General features: G+C 38.9%; 1 long non-coding RNA gene across 4 annotated transcripts in view; it reads left to right on the forward strand.

Moving 5' to 3' along the window:
• The window catches only part of LOC309809530, a 119730-nt gene extending 108095 nt beyond the window's left edge, over positions 1-11635 (forward strand). For 2 of the 4 annotated variants that reach the window (XR_014294864.1, XR_014294865.1), the window contains 2 exons: positions 9175-9336; positions 10926-11635. This is a non-coding gene — a long non-coding RNA (uncharacterized lncRNA). The remainder of the gene's footprint in view (positions 1-9174; positions 9337-10925) is intronic. The other 2 variants (XR_014294866.1, XR_014294867.1) reach the window with 2 other exon arrangements.
• Positions 11636-12327: the final 692 nt, after the last annotated feature.

Genomic DNA, 12327 nt, shown 5'->3' on the forward strand with positions numbered 1-12327 from the left:
TTTCACAATGTTGATTCTTCCAATCCAAGAACATGGTACATCTCTCCATCTATTTGTATCATCTTTAATTTCTTTCATCAGTGTCTTATAATTTTCTGCATACAGGTCTTTTGTCTCCTTAGGTAGGTTTATTCCTAGATATTTTATTCTTTTTGTTGCAATGGTAAATGGGAGTGTTTCCTTGATTTCACTTTCAGATTTTTCATCATTAGTATATAGTAATGCCAGAGATTTCTGTGCATTAATTTTGTATCCTGCAACTTTACCAAATTCATTGATTAGCTCTAGTAGTTTTCTGGTAGCATCTTTAGGATTCTCTATGTATAGTATCATGTCATCTGCAAACAGTGACAGCTTTACTTCTTCTTTTCCAATTTGGATTCCTTTTATTTCCTTTTCTTCTCTGATTGCTGTGGCTAAAACTTCCGAAACTAGGTTGAATAAGAGTGGTGAGAGTGGGCAACCTTGTCTTGTTCCTGATCTTAGTGGAAATGGTTTCAGCTTTTCACCATTGAGGACGATGCTGGCTGTGGGTTTGTCATATATGGCCTTTATTATGTTGAGGAAAGTTCCCTCTATGCCTACTTTCTGCAGGGTTTTTATCATAAATGGGTGTTGAATTTTGTCGAAAGCTTTCTCTGCATCTATTGAGATGATCATATGGTTTTTCTCCTTCAACTTGTTAATATGGTGTATCACATTGATTGATTTGCGTATATTGAAGAATCCTTGCATTCCTGGAATAAACCCCACTTGATCATGGTGTATGATCCTTTTAATGTGCTGTTGGATTCTGTTTGCTAGTATTTTGTTGAGGATTTTTGCATCTATGTTCATCAGTGATATTGGCCTGTAGTTTTCTTTCTTTGTGACATCCTTGTCTGGTTTTGGTATCAAGGTGATGGTGGCCTCGTAGAATGAGTTTGGGAGTGTTCCTCCCTCTGCTATATTTTGGAAGAGTTTCAGAAGGATAGGTGTTAGCTCTTCTCTAAATGCTTGATAGAATTCGCCTGTGAAGCCATCTGGTCCTGGGCTTTTGTTTGTTGGAAGATTTTTTATCACAGTTTCAATTTCAGTGCTTGTGATTGGTCTGTTCATATTTTCTATTTCTTCCTGGTTCAGTCTCGGCAGGTTGTGCATTTCTAAAAATTTGTCCATTTCTTCCAGGTTGTCCATTTTATTGGCATAGAGTTGCTTATAGTAATCTCTCATGATCTTTTGTATTTCTGCAGTGTCAGTTGTTACTTCTCCTTTTTCATTTCTAATTCTATTGAGTTGAGTCTTCTCCCTTTTTTTCTTGATGAGTCTGGCTAATGGTTTATCAATTTTGTTTATCTTCTCAAAGAACCAGCTTTTAGTTTTATTGATCTTTGCTATCATTTCCTTCATTTCTTTTTCATTTATTTCTGATCTGATTTTTATGATTTCTTTCCTTCTGCTAACTTTGGGATGTTTTTGTTCTTCTTTCTCTAATTGCTTTAGGTGCAAGGTTAGGTTGTTTATTCGAGATGTTTCCTGTTTCTTAAGGTGGGATTGTATTGCTATAAACTTCCCTCTTAGAACTGCTTTTGCTGCATCCCATAGGTTTTGGGTCGTCGTGTCTCCATTGTCATTTGTTTCTAGGTATTTTTTAATTTCCTCTTTGATTTCTTCAGTGATCACTTCGTTATTAAGTAGTGTATTGTTTAGCCTCCATGTGTTTGTATTTTTTACAGCTCTTTTCCTGTAATTGATATCTAGTCTCATAGCATTGTGGTCGGAAAAGATACTTGATACAATTTCAATTTTCTTAAATTTACCAAGGCTTGATTTGTGACCCAAGATATTATCTATCCTGGAGAATGTTCCATGAGCACTTGAGAAAAATGTGTATTCTGTTGTTTTTGGATGGAATGTCCTATAAATATCAATTAAGTCCATCTTGTTTAATGTATCATTTAAAGCTTGTGTTTCCTTATTTATTTTCATTTTGGATGATCTGTCCATTGGTGAAAGTGGGGTGTTAAAGTCCCCTACTATGATTGTGTTACTGTCAATTTCTCCTTTTATGGGTGTTAGTATTTTCCTTATGTATTGAGGTGCTCCTATGTTGGGTGCATAAATATTTACAATTGTTATATCTTCTTCTTGGATCGATCCCTTGATCATTAGGTAGTGTCCTTCTTTGTCTCTTCTAGTAGTCTTTATTTTAAAGTCTATTTTATCTGATATGAGAATTGCTACTCCAGCTTTCTTTTGGTTTCCATTTGCATGGAATATCTTTTTCCATCCCCTTACTTTCAGTCTGTATGTTTCTCTGGGTCTGAAGTGGGTCTCTTGTAGGCAGCATATATATGGGTCTTGTTTTTGTATCCATTCAGCCACTCTGTGTCTTTTGGTGGGAGCATTTAGTCCATTTACATTTAAGGTAATTATCGATATGTATGTTCCTATTCCCATTTTCTTAATTGTTTTGGGTTCGTTATTGTAGGTCTTTTCCTTCTGTTGTGTTTCTTGCCTAGAGAAGTTCCTTTAGCATTTGTTGTAAAGCTGGTTTGGTGGTGCTGAACTCTCTCAGCTTTTGCTTGTCTGTAAACGTTTTAATTTCTCCATCAAATCTGAATGAGATCCTTGCTGGGTAGAGTAATCTTGGTTGCAGGTTTCTCTCCTTCATCCCTTTATGTCCTGCCACTCCCTTCTGGCTTGTAGAGTTTCTGCTGAGAGATCAGCTGTTAACCTGATGGGGATTCCCTTGTGTGTTATTTGTTGCTTTTCCCTTGCTGCTTTTAATATGATTTCTTTGTGTTTAATTTTTGACAGTTTGATTAATATGTGTCTTGGCGTATTTCTCCTTGGATTTATTCTGTATGGGACTCTCTGTGTCTCCTGGACTTGATTAACTATTTCCTTTCCCATATTAGGGAAGTTTTCAACTATAATCTCTTCAAATATTTTCTCAGTCCCTTTCTTTTTCTTTTCTTCTTCTGGAACCCCTATAATTCGAATGTTGGTGCGTTTAATGTTGTCCCAGAGGTCTCTGAGACTGTCCTCTGTTCTTTTCATTCTTTTTTCTTTATTTTGCTCTGCAGCAGTTATTTCCACTATTTTATCTTCCACCTCACTTATCCGTTCTTCTGCCTCAGTTATTCTGCTATTGATCCCGTCTAGAGTATTTTTTATTTCATTTATTGTGTTTTTAATCGATGCTTGATTCATCTTTAGTTCTTCTAGGTCCTTGTTAACTGTTTCTTGCATTTTGTCTATTCTATTTCCAAGATTTTTGATCTGGGAAATAGAATCTTGGATCATCTTTACCATCATTATTCTGAATTCTTTTTCAGGTAGACTGCCTATTACCTCTTCATTTGTTAGGTCTGGTGGGTTTTTATCTTGCTCCTTCTCCTGCTGTGTGTTTTTCTGTCTTCTCATTTTGCTTATGTTACTGTGTTTGGGGTCTCCTTTTTGCAGGCTGCAGGTTCGTAGTTCCCGTTGTTTTTGGTGTCTGTCCCCAGTGGCTAAGGTTGGTTTAGTGGGTTGTGTAGGCTTCCTGGTGGAGGGGACTAGTGCCTGTGTTCTGGTGGATGAGGCTGGATCTTGTCTTTCTGGTGGGCAGGTCCACGTCTGGTGGTGTGTTTTGGGGTGTCTGCGGACTTTTTATGATTTTAGGCCACCTCTCTGCTAATGGGTGGCGTTGTGTTCCTGTCTTGCTAGTTGTTTGGCATAGGGTGTCCAGCACTGTAGCTTGCTGGTCGTTGAGTGAAGCTGGGTGCTGGTGTTGAGATGGAGATCTCTGGAAGATTTTTGCCGTTTGATATTATGTGGAGCTGGGAGGTCTCTTGTGGACCAGTGTCCTGAAGTTGGCTCTCCCACCTCAGAGGCACAGCACTGACTCTCGGCTCCTCAGTTTGGGATGATGTGTTGTCTATTCATGTATTCCACAGATGCAGGGTACATCAAGTTGATTGTGGAGCTTTAATCCGCTGCTTCTGAGGCTGCTGGGAGAGGTTTCCCTTTCTCTTCTTTGTTCTCACAGCTCCTGGGTCTCAGCTTTGGATTTGGCCCCGCCTCTGAGGTCAGGTCGCCGGAGGGCGTCTGTTCTTCGCTCAGACAGGACAGGGTTAAAGGAGCAGCCGCTTCGGGGACTCTTGCTCACTCAGGCCGGGCGGGAGGGAGGGGCACGGAGTGCGGGGCGAGCCTGCAGCGGCAGAGGTCGGCGTGACGTTGCACCAGCCTGAGGCGCGCCGTGAGTTCTCCCAGGGAAGCCGCCCCTGGTTCCCGGGACCCCGGCAGTGGCGGGCTGCACAGGCTCCCGGAAGTGCGGTGTGGGCAGTGACCTGCGCTCGCACACAGGCTTCTTGGCAGCGGCAGCAGCAGCCCCAGCGTCCCACGCCCGTCACTGGGCTCCGCGCTTTCAGTCGCGACTCACGCCCGTCTGTGGAGCCCCTTTAAGCAGCGCTCTTAATCCCCTCTCCTCGCGCACCAGGAAACCAAGAGGGAAGAAAAAGTCTCTTGCCTCTTCGGCAGCTCCAGAGTTTTCCCGGACTCCCTCCCGGCTAGCTGTGGCACATTAGCCCCCTTCAGGCTGAGTTCTCGCCACCAGCCCCAGTCCTCTCTCTGCGCTCTGACCGAAGCCCGAGCCTCAGCTTCCAGCGCTGCGCGCCCCGGTGGGCGAGCAGACAAATCTCTCGTGCTGGTGAGTGCCGCTCGGCACCGATCCTCTGTGTGAGGATCTCTCCGCTTTGCCCTACCCAGGTATGTGGGGAGTTCTTGCCTTTTGGGAGGTCTGGAGTCTTCTGCCAGCGTTCAGTAGGTGTTCTGTAGGAGTTGTTCCACGTGTAGCTGTATTTCTGGCGTATCCGTGGGGAGGAAGGTGATCTCCGCGTCTTACTCTTCCGCCATCTTACCCGGAAGTCCCCCCCCTTTTTTCTGATTTTTAAAATTAGTTTCTGCTTTATAACAAAGTGAATCAGTCATACATATACATCTGTTCCCACATCCCTTCCCTCTTGCATCTCCCTCCCTCCCACCCTCCCACCCTCCCTATCCCACCCTTCCAGGCGGTCACAAAGCACCGAGCTGATCTCCCTGTAGCACTCAAAGTTTACAAAGGGGAATTCTGATGGACATCAGTAGTACCTACCTACAGGTGAAACTGGGCTTAAACATTTTAGGTTGATGGATGTCTGTTTCATTCTTCTAGATCCAGAATGGCAGACTGGTTATTACTCACCCTAAAAGAAACAATAATATGAGGTCTTCTGAGTAATAATGGCATGTTCTAATTCAATTTGACAGTTTAACTTAACAACCATCTACTACATGGCTACTATGCAAAAGCTACTGTCTTAGAAGTGAGGGAATACAGTGTGCTCTCAGAAAATATTATTGAATGAATCTGTTGACATATATGAGGGACAAAATTAATAAGTCATATGGAATTGTTGCAGGATAAGTTCAGTAATAGTAAGGATTTACATAGATGTCATTGGGTGAATAGTTATCAAAGACTTAACTTTGAAATATCTTCTTGTATCATCAGGATAGTCTAGGTTATACTGCAGTAAGGAAAATAAAATCTCCAAGTTACAAGGACAGAAAATAAGACAAGCTGTGTTTTGCTCACGTTATATGTCGATCTTTCAATGGCAGGTCCCTCTGTTCCATGCGGTCCTCATTGAGGCCCCTAGGTTGATGTAGGTTGGGATCATCCAGAATACCAGTCAAAGAATAGAAGAAAGACAGTATAAAAATCATGCAGTGGCTTTTATGTGCTTCCACCTAGGAATGATGCATATCACTTCTGCTAATGTGTCAGAGAAAAGTCTCACGGTCACACTTAACATCAAGGGGGCAGGGAAATGGTCTTTCCCTGTGGTAGGAGGGAATTTCAGTCTGTCTCAATTTATCAAAGAGGGATTGAAATAGTGAGTCATTAGTTGCTATCATGCTGAGGCTATGAGAGGTTTTAATAATAACAACCACCATTTATGAACATCTTTTAAATTGCAGGTATTATTCTTGCAATGCTGGGTGATTCATATTGGCTTTCCCTTTTCATAGTTGAGGAAAGTGAATTGCACAAGTTATGTAGATTTTCCAGTGTCACAGAGCTAAGGCCTGGTTATATAAATGATTCACGTTGTTCAATTCTAAGACATTTCACAAATAACTCAGATCTAACACCTAATAAATGTATGTTGATTAACACTAATTGAGTAATTGGTAAGTGCCAACCACTGATCTAAATACTTCCTGGGTATTTTCCCATTTAAGGAATAAACGTCTGCCCTAATTACCCTAACTCTGTAGTTTGCCCTTTCTTTGATGAATATGTAACAAATTATTCTGTTCCTTCAATCTAACATTTAGAAATATTCAAGTAGGTCAAAAGAAACACTCAAGGTAGAGAATATTATCTGGAAAGAGTGTTAGACATGACACAGACACGTCATTCTTCATTTCATCTCCATGTCTCACTCTGAACAAATCACTCAGCCTTCTTTGACCCTAGTTTTCTTTTCTTCACGGTAAGTGGATTGGATCAGTGACCTCTATATACCCTACTGCTACTATCTGTGGTTGTTTTTCTTTGAGTCACTCTGTATCCATTCAGATTAATACAAGGCAGAATGGGAAGCCTCTATCAGCTTTGTGAAAGGAGCCTCTAGAGCAATAAGAAAGAGTGACTAAGATAATGGTAAGAATCAAATGAGTCTACATTCAGTCCTCAGCAGAAGTAACAGCTCTAGCAAGGCACTATTTGTGTCAGATTTTGAGGGACTAACTTGCAGAGGAGACATCATGACTCATGAAAGTAAATGACACTGAAATTTTCCATGAGCTTTAGAGTGTAGTTATATAGACTTATCTGCTTCTCAGCTTGTTGTAACCTCTCCTGCAGCCTATTTTTCCTTAGCCTCAGAATTAATACTGAGCAATGAATCTAAATCAAGTGAGAAGGGAAGTCAGAAGGACTTCAAATAAAAGGTTAAAAACATCCAGCCGTTCCCCCCCACCCCATTTCCAGATTTTTTGTTCCTTAAAGACTTTTTAGATGTCCTCTGAGCTCATGATTCTTAAGTAGTGGCTGAAATTGCCTCCTTTTCATTCTCCTACAATATTAGAGTACCACATTTCTAAAATGAAGTGTTATACCCATGGTATGAAAAGTAGGATATCCTATAAAGTCAAATAACAATTTGCTCTCCAGACAATAAGCTTACCACACTAATTGTTCTCAAGTGACAATAAACATAGCAAAGAATGACTTCCTTCTCAAATTTTAAAGTGCATTTGCTAAAGAACAGCTCATATGATATGAAAAATGCATACTGAATATAAAGTTGCAATTATTTTAGTTCACCATAGCATTATGTAGAAAAGATAGATGATATTATATAATTTAGCTACAATGGCCAACTAAATCTCTAAACTTAGAGACTCGAGAAAGAGGACTGCTTGAGAACATAAGTAAATTCTTTCCGGTGTGCAGCCAGTTAGTACCATAGATCATATCCAAGAAAGATATGTCTTAATACAACTTGTAGCCTCCCATATGCTACTTACTACTTCAGATAAAGCAGGCAGATTTTCTTGTTAAACAGAAATAACCAATATTTCTATAAAATTTTACTATGTATGCATTTTTCAAATAAATTATTTGAGATGAAAAGAGGGTATGATTTTAATTCTCACTTTACAGAGTTAAAGCTCAGAGTTCAATGCTCAGGTTGTAGTAGTTATACAAAACCAGGTCTCCAACCTCCAAAATCCAGGCTGTATCTCCCTGTCACACATGGGCCCTATATTCATCATTATATTATCTGTTGCCCTCAAAGAGATAGGGGTAACCAATGTAGGATGCTTCTGCTATGACCCAAATATAGGGGACAAGACAAATAATTAATTCCAGTAATTGACATTTACTGTGTGCCTACTATGTGCCAAGTTCACAGCCACAGCAATAGATAAGACATATGAAAGTGTCTGCCTTGTGGATTTTAATGGAAATGAACAGGGTAGGGAGAGAAAAGCAATAGGTAAATTTACTTATAAACTTACTTATGAGCATACATGATACATTCAATAATAATCAATGTGAGAGAAAAACAAGCAGAATGAAGAGTAGGAAGCTGAGTAGTGGTGGATGCTGATGTTTTAAATGTCAGGGAAAATTTCCCTGAGAATGTGGCATTTTAGCAATAATCTGACACAAGAGAAGGAGATGAAAAGCAGGTAAACTGACATAATTTAAAAAGTATTAACAGGAACAAAACTGAAAATGTGATTCTATCCCAGCTTCCCAAAGCTCCTAAATCATCTACACCCAGGATGGAGGTAGATGGTAAGAGGATGAGCCATGCTGGGAACATCATGGTAGTTTAGCAGGTTCTGAGGAGGAAGCATGCTTTGGGTTGACTCCAGCTGGTGCCAGTGGTGAGTGAAATGCTAGCAGTAAAAAAATCAGGGAGCACCATGCTGACAAAATACCCTGTTTCCTTGAAGGAAATGATGCTCCTCAAACTTTTCATGTAGGAAGAGAGCTCCAGGACAAGACTCCAACTTTATTTATCCTTTCCTTTCTTTAGACAACTTGTCTTCTTTATTCCTTTTGAACATATCATTTTTTCCTTCTAATTTCCATATAATAGAAAAAGGAAAGGGGTATGAGAAATGCTAAGTGATTGGAAAGGGGAGTCAAATCAGAGCTGGAAGTTAAAACCAATTCCTCCTTTTCCCCCTCCTCACTTCCTAATAATTTTACTTACTGCTCATCTTAAAAGTTGCATTTTTTCTTGACTATAATCAATGTTGCCTATCCTTTTTCCTCATGTAAATTCAATTCTCTTTGAGAATTTTTAAAATAAAATCTATGTTTACATACATAAACAGTTGATTCTACTGAGTGATTGATGAGTTTAATCTTTGAATGATTAAACCAAACACTTTTAAACCTTTGTTTTCTTTTATTTAGTGAATCATACCATTTGACTGAAATATGATTGTAGCTAGCAAGGTCAGTTTGAGAATTTCCATTGTGGACACATCCTAAAAAGAGAAATAAAATGAAACAAAGCCAGACATCTTCATTCAATTTGGACTGTATAGAAAAAAGTTGCCAACTATTTTTACTGTAATATTTCTGGATAATATTGGAAGATAAAAATTCTTCTGCTTATTCTGTCTCCCTTCCAGGTCCAGCAGGTGTATTCAATATAAGACCAGATTGCCTTCAGTGATGTTGTCCCAATGAATCATCCATCTGGGTTACCTTTATATTCTTAAAATTGAAATGATGAATACCTGATTTAAAAATTTTACAGATGGTGTCTTCTTTTGGTTGGCCTTACTTTAAAAGTAAGGTCATTTATATTTTATCTGCATCTGGGGAAGCTCCTCATCTCACACAGTTCCCAAGCCTTTCCAACATTTCAAATACTTGCTGCTGTAGAAATAAGTGGAATGCCCTAGCCTGATTCATAAATGCTAGTAGGGTTTAATTCTGCACTTAAATTATGTATAGAATTGGAAATGACATTTTGAAAATTAAGAGTTTGTATAAGTTTAGAAATTCACAGACTTAGATAAATTCTAACTGGAAAGGTTATTAGTAGTCATCAATTCATACTCACATGATGAATAAATCTATTATATAACAGCCCAATAGATGGTTGTCCAGTTTATGCTTGGACATTAAGAGCATGTTTTTCAAAATATACATGAGACTCATGCTATGTTTGGTAGAAAAAAAGGTTTTGGGGAAGAATTAATTAGAAATAATCTCTATTGTCTCTATAGAGGTGAATATCTTTGTCCTTATATTTAAACTGTCCATTCTTCAGCACAAACCTAAATATCCTCATGTGTTCTCAAAGGTTTTTAAAACAACCTTGGGTTTTTAATAGGCTAGTTACTGTATTTTCAAACAGTAATAGTCAAGAAATCTAACCATAATTCAAAAAGAATCATGTACCACAATGTTCATTGAAGCACTATTTACAATAGCCAGGACATGGAAGCAACCTAAGTGTCTATCAACAGATGAACAGATAAAGAAGATGTGGCACATATATACAATAGAATATTACTCAGACATAAAAAGAAACAAAATTGAGTTATTTGTAGTGAGGTGGATGGGCCTAGAGTCTGTCATACAGAGTGAAGTAAGTCAGAAAGAGAAAAACAAATACTGTATGCTAACACATATAAATGGTATCTAAACAAACAAACAAAAAAGGTTCTGATGAACCTAGGGGCAGGGCAGGAATAAAGATGCAGACATAGAGAATGTATTGAGGACGCGGGGAGGAGTAAGGGTAAGCTGGGACGAAGTGAGAGAGTAGCACTGACATATATACACTATCAAATATAAAATAGAGAGCTAGTGGGAAGCAGCTGCATCACACAGGGAGATCAACTTGGTGCCTCGTGACCACCTAGAGGGGTGGGATAGAGAGGGTGGGAGGGAGACGCAAGAGGGAGGGGATATGAGGTTATATGTATACATATAGCTGATTCACTTTGTTATACAGCAGAAACTAACACAACATTGTAAAGCAATTATATTGCAATAAAGATGTTAAAAAAAACAAAAAACAAAAAAATCTCAAGCCCAGGAGTCAGGTTTCTTGTGTTTGAATGCTGGACTTTCTACTTGCTCACTACCTGACCCTGGACTAATTACTGAATCTCATCCTTAAGATGTAGCAATAATAATACCACTATTATAAGTTAGATTTAAAAGTGATATTCCACATGGAAGTGTTAATCTCTGCCTATCACAAAGTAAACTTACAATAAATTTTATTATTACCCCTTGTAATTTTTCCTAAGCACAGATTTGAATTGATTAGGCCAGAGGCTAGTTTTCTGTGCCATGCTACATTGGTTAAGAGTGAACAAAGTCATCTGCCTATTTGAATGACCAATTTGTCTCTGTTTTCCAGGGATTTGCTGGGTTTAGTGCTGAAAATCCTATATCCTGGGAACACTTCCTGTACAAACCAAGATGCTTGGTAAGCCTACCCAGAATCTACATCTCCAGCATGGATTTGTGATTCTCTAATTTCATTTCCATCTCTACAAGTTTTTCAATGGAGTAACTCCTGAATTATGATAATTAATTAAAAATCATGTTAAAATTTTCAATATGTATCATTAAAAAATGTAAAGATTTACTCTAATTTTTGAGTTCTGGATTATGAGAAACATGCTACCTTGTTAAGACAGGTATTATTAAAATGTGGAGGGTGATTATTTTTCTCCCCCACACCTCTTGGGACAAATTTAATTCTGAGTGGTTTGCAGGGTTAGGGTGAGAATGCCTGATTGAAGAAATCTCAAGAATGTGCTGGTTTTCCTCTGAATACTGATCATTTACTTGGAGAGCTGTGAACCAGTACCCATGAATGATACTTAGGGTATCTGGGAAACTCTTAAAACTGTAATAAAAAATTCATATGCATATGTTTGTGTGTGCATTTTTCAGGAAGAGTATTTGTAAATTTCATCAGATTTCAAAAGGAAACCATGGTGCCTAAATGTTTAAAGTTCACTTTCTTGGGAAGGCTTGAAAAGCTAACATTTGTACAGTTTGGGTCTACTTGAAACAAGGTTTACCTGCTCTCCTCTTTCTTGGTCCCTTTTAGTCCTTGGATCTAGTGAGTGAATCCTCAGAGGATCACTTCATAATAACTTGATTCAAATCCTCTATAGAGTCTCCTTCCCTCACTCGATATTAGACAAGCTTTGAATTGGTCTCAAATTTGATTTCAGGATTGGAAAACCTATATTAGATAAGGCATTTCTATGGGGGGTTTGTTTTTAGAAATAACGAATAACATTATTAACCCTAAGGTAACAGGAAAGATGTGTTGGAAGAAGGTAAACAAGAAGTCTGGGTTGTACAGACAGTGTAACTGAGTTATTTACCCTGTTCATAGGCTTAGGTCAGTGACTAAAGAGCACTCCTAATTTTCACATGAAAACTATTTCCTTTATGCATGCATGAGATAGCACATGCTGAAGGACAATCTGAATGATCATCACAGGTGGAAGCAATGTAAATTAGTGTTTGAGAGGTGAACCGTGGCTGCAAACACAAAATGATCCCAAGGTCCAATAAATAGTTTGTGAATAAGAAATGGGTTGGGAAAGTGGCTTCGAGACTCTTTTTGAGGATAAGACTCTTAGAGACTCATCTTTATATGGTGTCAGTACATGGGTGCATGGATGGGTATGGTGATTTACAGGGATATACACAAATTCTCACAGAGATGTAGCAGGAGATGAGAGGTTCTCTGTCATTGGGGCAACAGTGCTCCCTTGTTGGGCACACTGCACTTTGTT

Source organism: Mesoplodon mirus, assembly GCF_964341445.2.
Source record: "Mesoplodon mirus genome assembly, chromosome: 8".
Taxonomy (NCBI): Eukaryota; Metazoa; Chordata; class Mammalia; order Artiodactyla; family Ziphiidae; genus Mesoplodon; species Mesoplodon mirus.